At 34.4% G+C, this 14,828-nt stretch overlaps 1 long non-coding RNA gene across 1 annotated transcript in view; it reads left to right on the forward strand.

Annotated features, from left to right (window-relative positions):
• Window positions 1-6,642: 6,642 nt before the first annotated feature.
• LOC149553001 (uncharacterized) overlaps window positions 6,643-14,828 on the forward strand; it is a 30,153-nt gene continuing 21,967 nt past the window's right edge. The window contains exon 1 of the long non-coding RNA XR_016353386.1: window positions 6,643-7,453. This is a non-coding gene — a long non-coding RNA (uncharacterized LOC149553001). The remainder of the gene's footprint in view (window positions 7,454-14,828) is intronic.

Below are 14,828 nucleotides of genomic sequence, written 5' to 3' on the forward strand. Positions count from 1 at the left end.
CGAACCAAAGGAAATCTTAATTGAAATCACTAGATTACTTTAAGCCAAGTACAAGAGGAAATTATGTTAAGTCACCTACTTCTAATGTTAATGTAGTTGAGGCTATGCCCACTATGTTTAAGGACAAAGTAAAACTACCATCATTTTTGTTGTGTCTTTGAATCTTTGGTAAAAATATGCATAATTATCTAACATATCCTGGAGTCTCTCTCAACATGGTGCCTCTTTCAATATCTCAAAGATTAGGTGTGAGTATACAACCCACAAAAAAGGTAGTGATCTAATTGGATAAAAGTGAAGTAAAAGTGATCGGTGTACTCAATGTTGTATTCAACCAACCACCAATCCATGTATCCAAGACATCAATCCTTATAGAAGGAAATCAAAAACCTACAAGGGAAACCCTAAGAGGTAAATAACATTTAATAATTACTAATTAATTATTAAATGGAAATGCAAGGTGCATAAAGTAAAATCTTAAAAAGGGAGTAAAGGTAATTTAATAAATCAAATTAAATTAACATTTTACTCTAACACCCCCTTTAGATGAGCAATAATGAAACTACAAACAATGTAGAAAAAGCAAGGAAACTACAATACAATGCTGAAAGCAAACTTGGGTCCTAGAAACAAGGCTTGATGAGGTACCCAATCACAATCAAATCTCTATGAAATGAGGAAATAGAGAAAACCCAATGGGGAAAACCCTACTCCAAATAGAGATAGAAAAGGATGCACAAATGAAATATCTCACGAGACTCTCTCAAGACCATAAGTACAATAAAACCCCCTACGATAGAAGCTTGAGACTCCATAGCCCCCCAGAATGGCAGAACTCCTATGTTGATGAACATACTAATGTGGCTCCAATCTAAAAGAAACAAAGGTAGTGGACAAGGAGGGTGAAACCCTTGAATTTAAGGTGAAGCTAGAAGTCCTAGCTGATGCTCAAAGGATAATGCATGAGAATCTTGAAATGTAATCTCCAATGGAGGTGGGATAATGGTAGGCAATGCTGAAGAGTAATCTTGTGCGATAGATGGAATTTGAATAGGAGGTGGAGGTGTAGAAGTCACACACTAGTCTCAGGAATAATACATAAGTTCAAGCAACCTAACTTCACCTCAGTATTCTCTCATGAAGAAGGAGAGTGAATCTCCGATAGTGGAGATTGTGGACCAAAATGAGAGAAAGAGTATAGGTGGGAAGAGTGATCAACAATCATTGTAGCAACAATATTTCTCATCTCACTATCTCTGATGTGCACTAAATCCTATGAAAACTTAATTGTTTTCCCTGTCCCACTGTGTGCAATCTGATAAATAGAGAGAAGGTTAGAGGGCAAAGATGGAACACAAAGTACATCATGAAATGTACCATAATCAATGCAAATGGAACCTTTCCCACATACAATCATAACAATGTTGTTCCCCATCAAAATGTGTGGGGTGGGAGAAGCCTCAAAAGAAGAGAATAAATCCTAAGAAGATGCCATATAGTGTGAAGCATCTAAATCCAGTAACCATCTAGAAGAATGTGGAGTAGTAATTGCAAATAGTGCATGGCCTTTTCCTATACCTTTATCACCTTACTGAAATGATGATGATGAAGACGATCTGTGAGAAGTAGAAGGAATATCAATGTTGCTCTTCTGAAGGAGAGTTGTCAAATTTGAAACCTATTTGGCATAACTATCTAACTTCTTCTCATAGCAATGTGACTCATCATGATTAGGCCTATTACAAAAAGCACACTTTGATCTTTTTGACTTTGGTTTACCCCCCTTAGGAGGAGGTGGCCCTGATGAACTATGAGAGATAGAATCAATTTGAGACTCTGTGGAATGTGATTTTTGTGTCTTCTCCTTCATCCCAGAAGATGGCCGAGCTACCAATGCATAAGTCTATGAGCCTATGAGAGAATCCAGCTAAGAGAGCTTACCTTTCTCTCAAGTCAAACGATCACAAAAAACCTCAAAGGATGACATCATACATCTATTACCCAAAGCATCTTTGGTGGAATAGAAGGTAGAAGCAAAAATCTGAAAGTTTCCACGAAGCTTAGAAAGAATCAGGTAAATGCAATCAGTGTCAATCTTGGTTTTCCCACAACCCTGCAATAAAGATCTTTGTTGTTTGAACCTCATAATAAAGTCCTCAATAGAGGGGAAAGCATCAAATACAAGAGAAGTAAGCTCTGCCTCAATCTAAAGTGCTATGAACTCGTTGATGGTACCAAACAAGCCATTAAAGTAGGCTTCATCCATCTTATTCCTACGTTGCAAAGTCTAGTATTGACTTTGAAATACTGGCTACATTGTATCTAGACAAGACCACAAACCCTTTGAATAGAGAAGCCGTTGCATATGAAATTACCATGTGTGATAGTTGTGTGGGTTTAGAAGTATTAGATAAGAAGAGGTCTTGGTCATTGTTTTAAGAAGGGGTTTTCAAGTTTTCTAATATGCTAATATTGTAATAGAAAATAATGAAAAAACCCCCCCACAATGCAAAAAACCAAACCCCAACTTGCAAAAGGAATGCAAATTTTAGTTGAGTATCACAAATACCTGATATAAAATACTAGTGAAAAGACAATACTTGATATAAAACACTAGTGAAAAGACAAAGAATCTAGAAAGTGCTCGAGAAGAGCTTTTTGACACTTCTTTCAAATTGAAAAATGCAACTAAGACGAGAAAGTTATGCCCCTCATAAGATAAAAAGGATCATCTGACTTCAAGCAAAAAACATGTACCAAATGCCTTGGGATCTATGCCAAAATTTAGTAATTTTCATGCAAAAGTACCTCAATTTGCACACAAAAAGCACAATTTTCGAACAAAAAATCTTGATTTGTGCACCAAAAATCTTGAACCATGAGTCAAAAATATAGATTTGGTGCAAAAATCCTGATTCTCGAACCAAAAAATCTCAATTTTCTTGTCGAAAATCATAAAATCATTGCCTCAAGAAACTTGCCCAATCTAGAAGCAATATTATTTTGTCTCAGATTCCAACTGTGCCCAAATTGGACAAATTTTATATGTAAATGGGGGTTTTGATGCCTTCTGAGTCCAACCGTGAGTTCTATTTGGCCTTAAAGTGCTTCAAAAAATCAAAGACCCCCTATTTTCACATAAAATACTCAAAAAATGCCAAATCTATTATGTGAAACCCTCATTCTTCTTTTTCTCCAAATGTTGAACAAGCTAGAACAAATCTCACTCTTATACCATGAAGGATTTGAGCAATACAAATCCACAAATCCCGAAGAATACCTACATGTAAGAACTTGTCACAAAGAACAAAAAGCAAAGAAGAGGCAAGGGTTTTGTTATGAAAATATGCGTACTGTATTATCAGAATGAAAATAATTAAGATATTTACAAAAGATCATTCCTGATAGAAGGAGATCGAAAACCTAAAAGGAAAACCCTAAGAGGTAAATGAAATTTAATAATTAGTAATTAATTATCAAATGGAAATGCAAGGTGCATAAAATGAAATCTTAAGAAGGGAGTAAATACAATTTAATAAATGAAATTAAATTAACCTTTTACTCTAACAAAGAAAATATGTCCCAACTCAAGAAACTAGTAGAAGAGATAAATTTTAAATATGAAGAACTTGAGAAACTAGTTTCCAATAGTCCTAATGATGATCCAACAATAGATAATGAAAAGAGATATTCTTCCAAAGCATGCACCTCTTTGATTGATGTTATTCCATCTATTACAACAAGTAAGTTGCCAAAAGTTAAGGGTAAGGAAAAACCATATCTCAGTCACCAATCAAGAATCAAGGAGTCTAGAAGTTGAGGTTCGATGAGTCCAAATGCAAGCATGGAGATATAGAATGCATCTAATTGATCAATCCAAAAGGAAACTCTTTATATATTGCTTATAGATTGTAATTTATATGCACCAACAATGTTGTAGAATAGGAATTTATGGTACGAGGGTTCCTTATCATACTACAAAAAATGATCAAAGTGTTATTTTTTGAAGGGAATTCACATTTGGTAATTAGGTATGTGAGAAGACTTTACTCTTGTAACAACAAGACAGTGCTTGGATACAAAAAGAGTGTCTATGATCTAATCAAATATTTCCAAGCTTTTATTATAACATTGATCTCCAAAAGAAGAAATTATGTCATCGATGCATTGGCTATATATTAGCCAATGCATTGCAGCCCGTGGAAAGAACTAAATTGAAAAGATACTTAGTTAAATTGGTTGCCACCCCATCTATCCTTGGCATCATGTAAAACTTTTTAAGTACTTAAAGATGATCAATATATTATAGAGTTCATAATGTGTAGTGGTGTGTTTGAAAAATAGTTGTTTGATGGTGAACTTGAAGGAAAGGTTGAAACTAAAGCTGAGGATGAGGATGGTGTGGTCATTCTATGAAAATATTTCATTGCCAAGGGGATGGATGAGCTAGAAAGGATCTTCGATAAAGATGATTGTGCAACGTATAATCTGGGTACTAAGGAAGACTCGAAGATGGTTAAAATTGGCACACTAAACAAGAAATGAATAACATGATTTAGTTGCTAATAAAATACAAATGTGTCATAGCATCTAGCTATGAAGATTTGAAAACATATAATTCCAAAGTAATTATGTATAACATACATTTGAAATCAGATGCTAAACCATTTCATTAATGATAAATATCAATCAATCCAGTCATTGGACCATTAACTTAGAAGAAAGTGTAGAAATTTCTGGATGTATGAATAATTTTTTCAATTAGGCACTCTACATGGGTTGCAAATTTGATGCATGTACATAAGAAGAACATAATGATCAAACTTTATGTTGATTTCAAAAATTTAAAATGATCTTCTCAAAAGGAAAATCACTTGTTTCCCTCTTCACAAGAGGCATTGCAAATCACAAATGGCTTGAAAATGATGTCCTTCTTAGATGTATAGTCTAGTTACAATCAAGTGAGGGTATAAGAAGAGGATAGGTTAAAAACAACACTCACAAAAAAAAAAAGTACATTTACATATAGATACATGTCTTTTGGACTAATAAATGTGGGTGCTACATTTCAATGAGCCATGGATGTTCCCTTCAAGGGCTTGGTTAACAAATGCATCATTGCCTACATGGACAATTTGATGGTATTTAAAAAAAAAACCAATCTAATCACATTGTTGATATGAAATAAGTATTGAATTGATATAGGAAATATTGAAATTCATTGAATCCAAAGAAAAGTTCTTTTTGGATTGCTAAATGCAAACTTTTGGGTTATATAATTTTTGAAACTAGTATTTCTATTCTTTTTAAATGTAATTAAGCAACCAACCCACAATCCCTAGTTCGACTTTCAAAACCTTATGGCAAAAGATGAGAAATTTTAGTTTTAAGGAGGAAGAATCCCATATTTGTACCCATGTACAACCCATAGGAATCAATGGTCACTAACCATGAGTGAATTAGCCAAATTTGTAATTTTCTTCCTTAACAAAATGTTTATTCTTCTGAACACCACAAATACTATATAAGATAGAGGCTACTCGTCCAACCATTTGAGGCCCCTTAACTCATCATGGTTATTAGAATCCACTAACATCAATAGACCTACTTGATAAATACACAAGTTGCCTACTGCTCTACGAGCTTCAATGGTTTCCTCCTATATCTTAGCACATGTATTAATGTGCTTTCCAAAAACATTCTTAGACAACGAGGAAGAAAGTTCTTGCGATCCTTTCTAAAAACAACATAGATAAATAAATCATTGAGCTTGAAGATGACAAGATGTGTATTCACTGGTGAAATACAAATAAAACAACATCAATAAATCCTCTCGACTCACCCTCCAAATGCACGATTTCCCTTACAAACATATCGATTCTTATACTACTCTTGCCAATCAAGATAATGGGTATGGGCGAATGGGATACCAGATTTGGGGTGGTGTAATTTGATCCACATTTTGATGCATTTTTTGTTAGTCCACTTGGTATTAGAATACAAAACAATTCTTTTTTCTTACATTGTTACATTCGCGACATCCTATAGAGTCTACTAGCATTGTAAGGTTACACCTCTTTGCATAATTAGAGAGAATAATGATATATGAATATTATTTTATCATAGATAATGCTAATATATATTTTAATTAAAGTTAAACTTGTAATATTTAGACATTAAACAACATTTATTTTCTATTTTTTTTCGTTGTATGCAAATTCAAGTTTTATAAGTTTCTATTTTTTAAAAGTGAATTTAGTTTTGTTCTACAATTTAAAACTAAAAATCTAGATTTACATGGAAACTTTTTATATTTTTATTTTTTTGCATGCAAAAAAAAACCAGATAATTGTTAAAATCCACACATTCACGCTATCACACTCCACCTTTTTCCTAATTGTAGAATAGTTAAAATTCAAATTCACCACGAACACAATTGTGGCCTCATCCCTTCCCTTATAGATATCAGGGCCTTGCACTTAGCAAGACTTGATCTCTACACTCTTTGTGAACCTTTCAACTTCATCAATAGACCAACGACCCTTTGACAATATCTATTTTTTAAATATTAGTATTGATTTTTTTTTTCCCTTAAATTTGAGTTACAATGCATGGATGTAACCCTAAACGCAACTAAGAAAATGTTGAATATAAACAACGCAGTTAAAGAGGTAGCGAATTAGAACTACTCCAGCAGATGGATGAAGATGAGACTAATCTTCTCCTTTGTAACCATTTTCGAGAACCCAAACAGCTATATTTGCAGCAAATGATTCATGATTTTCCTCTCATTTCGAGGGCTTTGGTGGTTTTAGGGCTTCTGGGCTTTGCTACGTTTAGGGTTTATTGCGCGACTCCATTGCTGCAACCAAGGATGGGCAAAACAGCATACTACAACGAGGAAATCCATAACAGCTATACATGCTGCAAAAGAAAAAGCTCCGTCGAGAACTTCTGTTATTGCTCAATGCAGTTGCGGCAGTGAAGGATCGACGAAGGAACGAGGATTTCGAAGCCTGTGGACGTCTCATGAGCAACTTTAAATCATATGATGAGTGACGCAAGAAACACAAAAGTCACCATATAGATATCCTATATTCAGAAGGAAAATCTTTAATTATTTTCAGCCCTTAATATATTGGTTGATGCAGTTTTTTGGGTTCTGAAAATGGTAACAAAGCAGAAGATAAGTCTAAGGTATCGTGGGGCCAGTGGCAAATCTTTCATCCATCTGCATCAGCCTCGCAAAGATCATAATCGAAATAGTCAAAAGTGATTTCAATTCTGTTCCCCTTCTTTTCAGAGCATCTCTTCAAAAGAAAAGTAGGCAGCCCTGGATACAACTTGAAGCGTCAATGAAAACACGATATAGATAAGCCCTCGATGATAAGAGTGATGGGCAAACTCTAGATGCGCATAGCTCGAACATAATCTAGATCTCAGTTTCTAAACTGTAAGTTTCCCTATTCTGTAACCTAAATTTATTTATTCATTTCTGTTCTATAGTTGTATAAGTTCAATGTCCGTTCCGTCCTCCTCATATAGGAATCAATAGGAAAAAGTTAAAATATAAACCTCTCTAGTTATTGCACATGGCTGCACACAGGTCATTGAAGCCAATTCATTACGTATCCTTTCTATTCAATTTATAGCTATTTTGAACAATAAATATAGTGTCAGTATAATGGCTAAAGACTAGCTCTGCATGGGGCAGTGCAGGTATGTGACGAGGAATTTTATAGATAGTAAAATTATTTACATATTTTGTTTAATAATGTTAGTGAAATAGGATCTGTAACTTGTAATAGCACTTGTAGAATTTTTATGTGTTTTTCAAGTTACTATTCCAATGAATATATATATGATATAAAGAAGCATGCCTTTTGAAGAGACATGTCTCTTTAATATATTAACTTACAGTAGTTATAGTTATAACACAATTAATATACTCTCAATATATATATATATATATATATATATATATATATCACTCTTAATATAAGATAATTATTCCATATATAACATTGCCATATATTATATATCTCATATATAATTTATCCGATAGAATTATAACATTAACACTCCCTCTTAATGAAGAAGGATAAAACACATAGATATTACACCATAGGTAATATTTCAAAAATAATATATATAGGAAATCTTTGATCAGAAGATTTCTAGAATATGATATCATGTAAGTATTGGCCTATCAGAATATCAACATATGATATTCACCAATTACTATTTGATATCATATTTGGTAACATGAGCATTGGCCTATCAGAATATCAATCAAATGATATTCACCAAATACTCTGAGTAATGGCCTATCAGAACATCAACTAAATGATATTCATCGAGTACTCAATGTGGTAATGGCCTATCAAAATATTAGGGCATGATATACACCAAGTACCGAAAATATATCTATACAAACAACTTGTAGATAATCAAATTAATGATATCAACCGCCTAGTTGTTGATTTACAAGATAAAGCCCTTACATGAAACACTTTAAAAAAAAAAGAATTATGCTACAAGTTATTGTAAGGACGTTACTTTACAACAACTTCTCCTAATACAAGTCATAATCATTTAGAAGTCGTCACTTCTTCATGATGTACACAAGGGACAGGCTCATACATGTATGACATCAAAAGTTCCCATGAAGTCTCCATGAATACTGTCATGTGGCGTTGTCACATCATTCACCATAAAACATGTTAGAGAATAAGGTTTCTCCCTCTTAGTTTGATATCACCTTTTCTAACCTCTTAGCAAAAGGTTCTTTCCGATGAAGTGTCAAACTTCCTCTAAATCTGTTATCATCCTTCTAACCTCTTGGTAGCAAGTCATGTAATGCTTCCCTAGTTCAATAGGTATCCTGATAGCATAAGGTCTTCCAGCCTACAAACATGAGACTTTATCCCATGAATCATAGTCCTATAGCTGTTATAGTTCCTGACTAGTGGAGAATCCATCAACAAGGTCTACTCCTTCTGAACCAAGATCATCAAAAGTTTGATTGAAGCATTTTATTTTCTGCTCTCTCTCTTTCTCCAAGGTTGCCTCTAGTGAACTGTCAGACTCCCTCTCATAATGTCAATCATTAAGGATATTCGCTTCAAGAGACTCAAATTATCCAACCTGATCGTCAGATGAGTAATGAATCCTAAATCACAGCTTCTTTGTAGCTACTATCATAAGATTGAGTCTGCACAATATTTGGTAGCATGCCTAATGTACCAATCTTCTTTTCTTGCAAGAACATCCTCAGAGACAAAGGAAAAGATCAAGGCAAATAGCTCTTTATAGTAATTATAGAAATATAAAATAAGAGAGAGACTACAATAAGTAGATACATGCAATACCCGAGGATAATAAATACTTATTTGCAATAATAATATAAATTACTCCAATGAGGACGTCTTGTCTGCTCCCCATATAAGGACGGTTCAAATGGAAATAGAACATTCGTTATCATTCCCTCTTACAATGTTAGATTTCTCACTCTTATATTATTGAACATATTTTGTATCTCATCGTATATGATAGACTTCATCTCAACTTTTCTCGATCATGAGTGTACTCTTGAAGACATAGTAGATGTTGCTACACTGGAGCTCATGAAGGACATGGATCCAAGCCTCTTGTGTGCGTAGGAAGAAACCCAGGTGAAATCGATCAAGTTCCTTCGTAGCTTTGTACGATTCATCTTTCACTATCATTTCCAAGTGCCCTTTGTGCGTGAACTCAAGTACATTGAATTGGATGATTTGCCTTTTCAACATTGATGTTATAGTCAATTCACTGAGTTTGAATCCATGCAGACTGTAATGCATATGTAGTACTCCCAATCAGTACAGCGACAAAGCGTCCATTGTGAGGCTCATCCCATCTGTGGCACATTATGTGCTCAGTCAACACGAATCCAACTACAGGTAACAAATCACCGCACCAAGTGTGAAATTGAACTGAAACACACACATTAATCACAACCACTGATTTCTACACAAGTATTTTCTCAACATTTCTGATTAGCGAGCCCATGTCAGAGGATTCCATGTTGAGCGTCAGGTATCAACACATATATGCTCGTCTTCCATGTAAATCTGTTGACCAATCCACATGGGGGGAGTAAAAGAGTTTAATTTTCCTTTGCCACCTTTGATTGTAGTTTGATCCACACAAAATTATGGTAGGACGAGTGAAGGTTGCTCTGCAGTCCCCTACGGAGGGGCAGATGCTTCTCTCCAATCGGGAGATGCTCGAGACCAAAATATTCCAACTACCTTGGAAATCTTAATTAAGAAACAATATATGGGCTGACCACTGTGCTCAATATTTCTTAAATTCTTAAAGACAAGATGCTCACAATATCTGTGCAACTCTATTCGACAGGGAGCTTGAATGCCCGCGTTGGCCCATTTCGCAATGATGTCAAACCATTTAAATCTTCAATTTCCAGAGTTAAGCTCAGTAGATTACAGAAGCACAAAAAGTCAATTCAAGAGTCTCGAACTATGGCCCTAAGCAACTTCGGAGACACATGCCAAAATCAGAAAGTCTTGGTACTCCACACAATGTTCAGATATGCGGCATTCAATGATGGGCAGAATGCACTCCATTCAGACCCCAGATAAATATTAGATGTTGAATAGAGAACAATATATCTATTATCAATCGCAAAAGATGTTGAAGATCTGAAAATGTTGAGTTCGTTATCTTGATTTATTCACTAATAATGTTTCTTAAATGATTTACAGGATATTCCAAAGGATGAAGAGTTTCTGTTATCAATATAAATCGCTGCTTAAAATCTAATAATGATCACCAGTCGCATTTACTCTAAACTCTTCTCGCTGTATGTTCATCATTGTTTCTATTGAACAACTCGTGTCTTCCATATGATGAGAACTGTTATATCACTGGAGACATAAAATAGAAATTTATATTCCTTAATATTTCTTCGTATTTCTTAATTTCGGCTTCTACTTCCTGCTAGCTTTCGTGGGTGCCACAAATAACAGTAGTGTTGCATGAAGATAAACCTAAAAGTTTATGCTACTAGTATCACAACACAGTGACCGTGACTTATGAAAACCCTTGGAAAACATTTTAGTCTATGCTCAGTCATAAGTGGGCAGAATATCAGCAATTGCCAAGAAGATTCTGTAGTTCAAGGTTACTGCCATTCACAACCTTATCAGTTTCTAATATATCCATATCAACCTGGTGCGAGTGTAACTATACCGGTACAGGATTTCTGTCAACTATAGTGTTAGTATCATTTTATTGAGTTGTAGTTTCCTTATATTCCTGTTAAAGTTTCTCCAAATTAGCTTGTTCCACAAGCAGATTTTCGTATCAAATCTGTAGTTGTCTTTCAAGTTCTTTTTTGCTGCCTGACTGATTATTGCAAGCTTTCAATTCGGGTAGAAGCTGTCAATTCCTCTTGCTTGTGTAATGCTCAGAAACATTCCAGTTCAGTACTAGCAGTATCTGCCTGTTTGAAGGCCGTTTCCATTTGTGTCTACAATTTACCTGCCCTCACTCTGCTTCAACTCAGGAAAAATATCACAGTATTTTTCTATTCATCATGTAGATATCAAAAGATCCCTATGATTGAACGTGCTCTGATACCATGTTAGTGAAATAGGATCTGTAACTTGTAATAGCACTTGTAGAATTTTTATGTGTTTTTCAAGTTACTATTCCAATGAATATATATATGATATAAAGAAGCATGCCTCTTGAAGAGACATGTCTCTTTAATATATTAACTTACATTAGTTATAGTTATAACACAATTAATATACTCTCAATATATATATATATATATATATATATATATATATATATATATATATATATATATATATATATCACTCTTAATATAAGATAATTATTCCATATATAACATTGTCATATATTATATATCTCATATATAATTTATCCGACAGAATTATAACATTAACAAATAATTTACAAAGATGATTGTGTTCTGCTGTCATTTTGAGTTCTTCACGTGCTGTTGTCTTATAGATTCCCTTTGCCATACTCACATATAGCTTCAGTCTTCAATGGGAAACCCTGCAAATTATTCTGCAATATTGAAAATGGATGACTACGCAACTCCTAGTAGCTTAATCTGCTGCTCAATGTTTACAAACTTTGTCAAGGCTTTGCTTGTCTTTGTTATGAATTCTGTCACAAAAGAGCAACGTCTTAATTGCAGCTTTCAGTGCTTTATTCAATTTGCATTAGGATGTAATGTTCCTCTCTTGGATTGCCTTGTACTTAGGCCTGAATTCACAGGCCCAAGCGAAACAAAAAACGTAATATAGCTAGAGGTACAATCCTTTATTAAAAAATATGATGAAATAAGTTTGTTTAGGAACCCTGCAATCCAAGTTAGACAATAATTCAGATACAACTCATGAAACACATCCAATTCTAGGGTGAAGGAATACATAAATTTGCATAACAAATCTAAATGATTTGGTGGGAGTTAAACCATAATGAGGGTTGTGATGGAAGGCATGATGAGGTATTCCAAATATCCTCTACCCAAGGTCCCAAATATCCTCTACCTTGCTCCCTTTGCCTCATGGTCCTTAACCATTCTTATGAGGTGGTGTACCTAGTGAGAGGCTTGTATGCCGTTCCCCTCCATCATGTCAATCTCGTCACCTCTTATAATTGAGGATCTCCTCTAGTTCACTTCAACAATAACCAATATGGGGTTAGTGGGGCCGACTGCAACATGGTGGCCTTAAAATGACCCTCAATCCTAGGTCCAAGAGCAAAACCTTGTCCTCTTCGGCCTCATGGTCCTTAACCCTTTTCTTGAGGTGGTATATCTAGTGAGGGATCTTCCATGGGCCCTCGTCCTTGTTCTCCCCTCCTTCCTTTGACATGTTCAATTGATTGAATATAATATGGTGTAAGTATATATATTTACACCTTACCTTAATTGACATAAATACATAAGCATAGTATTTCTTCATACCACAACAAATTTAAAAGCTAATGGTATAGATGGTTTAATGGCTCTTAGTCGGCATTTTTTTAATTATTCATTGCCAATGTTGATTGTCTGTATTATTCTGGGTTGGTTACTTGATTTCATTTAATTGTTTAATTGTCTTTATTTTGGGGTGGTCCATTGATTTCGTTTAATTGCTTAATTGTCTTTATTTTGGGGTGGTCCCTTGATTTCATTTAATTGCTTGATTGTCTTTATTTTTGGGGTGGTCCCTTGATTTCATTTAATTGCTTAATTGTCTTTATTTTGGGGTGGCCCCTTGACTTCTTTTAATTGCCAATACTTAGTTATTTGATGCTGTGACCAGGGGTCTATGAAACAGCAATGTATTTGTCGCAGCAATTATTATTAATGCCTAGAGCAGCAGTTTTAATTAAATAAATAATGAAAATCAAGTTCTGACTGGGGTTTGTAATGGGACATTGTTAAGTTTGTAGCTTCAGTCGGATTGATTTGATCATGAGATACATTGTTGATGGTAAATCATCATTTAGACAAATATTCTTATATATATATATAATAATAATAATAATAATATATGGTCATTTATATTATCTTTAATATATTATTATTATTATTATCTAATGATGATTAACCGTAGAGACATGTCTCACACTTTGTGAGACATGTCTGCTTATTAAGATAATATCTTTAATATCTTTATTAAGATATTATCTCCTTAGTTAAATACTTTCTATAATGTTCAACTACTTGTTTGTACTCTGTCTTTCATTCTAGATAGGAATGTTTCCTATCTTGTCTCTTTTGTCTTCAGTTCATTTAGGAATGTTTCCTATTCTGTCTTCAGTTTTGTTTTTAATTTCGTCTTCAGTCTACGTTGTTTCTAAAAAGAAACAACGTCCTTGTAATTCTTAATAAGGAACACATTTGTTCCTCTATAAATCAATCATTCGGAAATCCGTTAATCTGCCAATTCTTGAATCTGGTAACATGGTATTAGAGCAAATACTTAATTTTTTTCGAAAAATTTATAATTTCTATTGAAATTATTTGTTAAGATTTTTAAAAATTATTTTTGGTCTTTCACAAACAACTCGGCTAGGGTTTTTGTTCGGTCATCCAATCACGGCTAGGGTTTTTGTTTGGCATCCGATTTTGAAAATTGTGGGTTTGTGTTAGCGTCTGGTTTTTTCTTTGAAAAATCACAACCAATGTGTTTTTTCGGTGTTTGGCGTTCGTTTTTCTAGTTTTTTGGCGTTCGTTTTTTTGGTGTTTGGCGTCTCATGCGCAATCGACATCCCAACAAGCTCATGCGCAGTGTACAGGGCTTGAAATTGTGAGTTTTTTGGCATTTTTTACTACCGTTTTTTGCAGACAGGATTTGGCACTTTTGCGCGCCTGCAATAGTGAAATAGAGTTTTTTTGGCTCACACTCCCTCTTACACAGTCGTCTCTAGTTGAGGGACTCTTTCTAGAACAAAAACCGACCTTTTTTTATCAACAATCCGCCATTTTTTCCTGCAAACTTCAACCTTCCAAGTAGCTGGCTAGCGTTTTGCTCGAAACCCTAATTTTTGGGGTCGAATTTTTTTGATTTCAAATTCTTGATGGATTTTTAGAGAGCTCAATTGAGTTGTCCATTTTTTCTAGGTGTTTCGATTTTTGTGCCTCAATTTTCGAGCCAACGGATCTAGAAAACGGCAGCATATTTCTTTTGGGTTTTTCGAGCTCTCTTCTAGGTCAGCTAGGAATTTGCCTTGAAATCTATGCCTATTGAATTTAAGTCTTGAAGTTTGTACCTGAATTCTTCGAAATGTCA

The sequence above is a fragment of the Cupressus sempervirens genome, chromosome 6 (genome assembly GCF_028749045.1).
Source record: "Cupressus sempervirens isolate cs-2001-9-10 chromosome 6, ASM2874904v1, whole genome shotgun sequence".
Taxonomy (NCBI): Eukaryota; Viridiplantae; Streptophyta; class Pinopsida; order Cupressales; family Cupressaceae; genus Cupressus; species Cupressus sempervirens.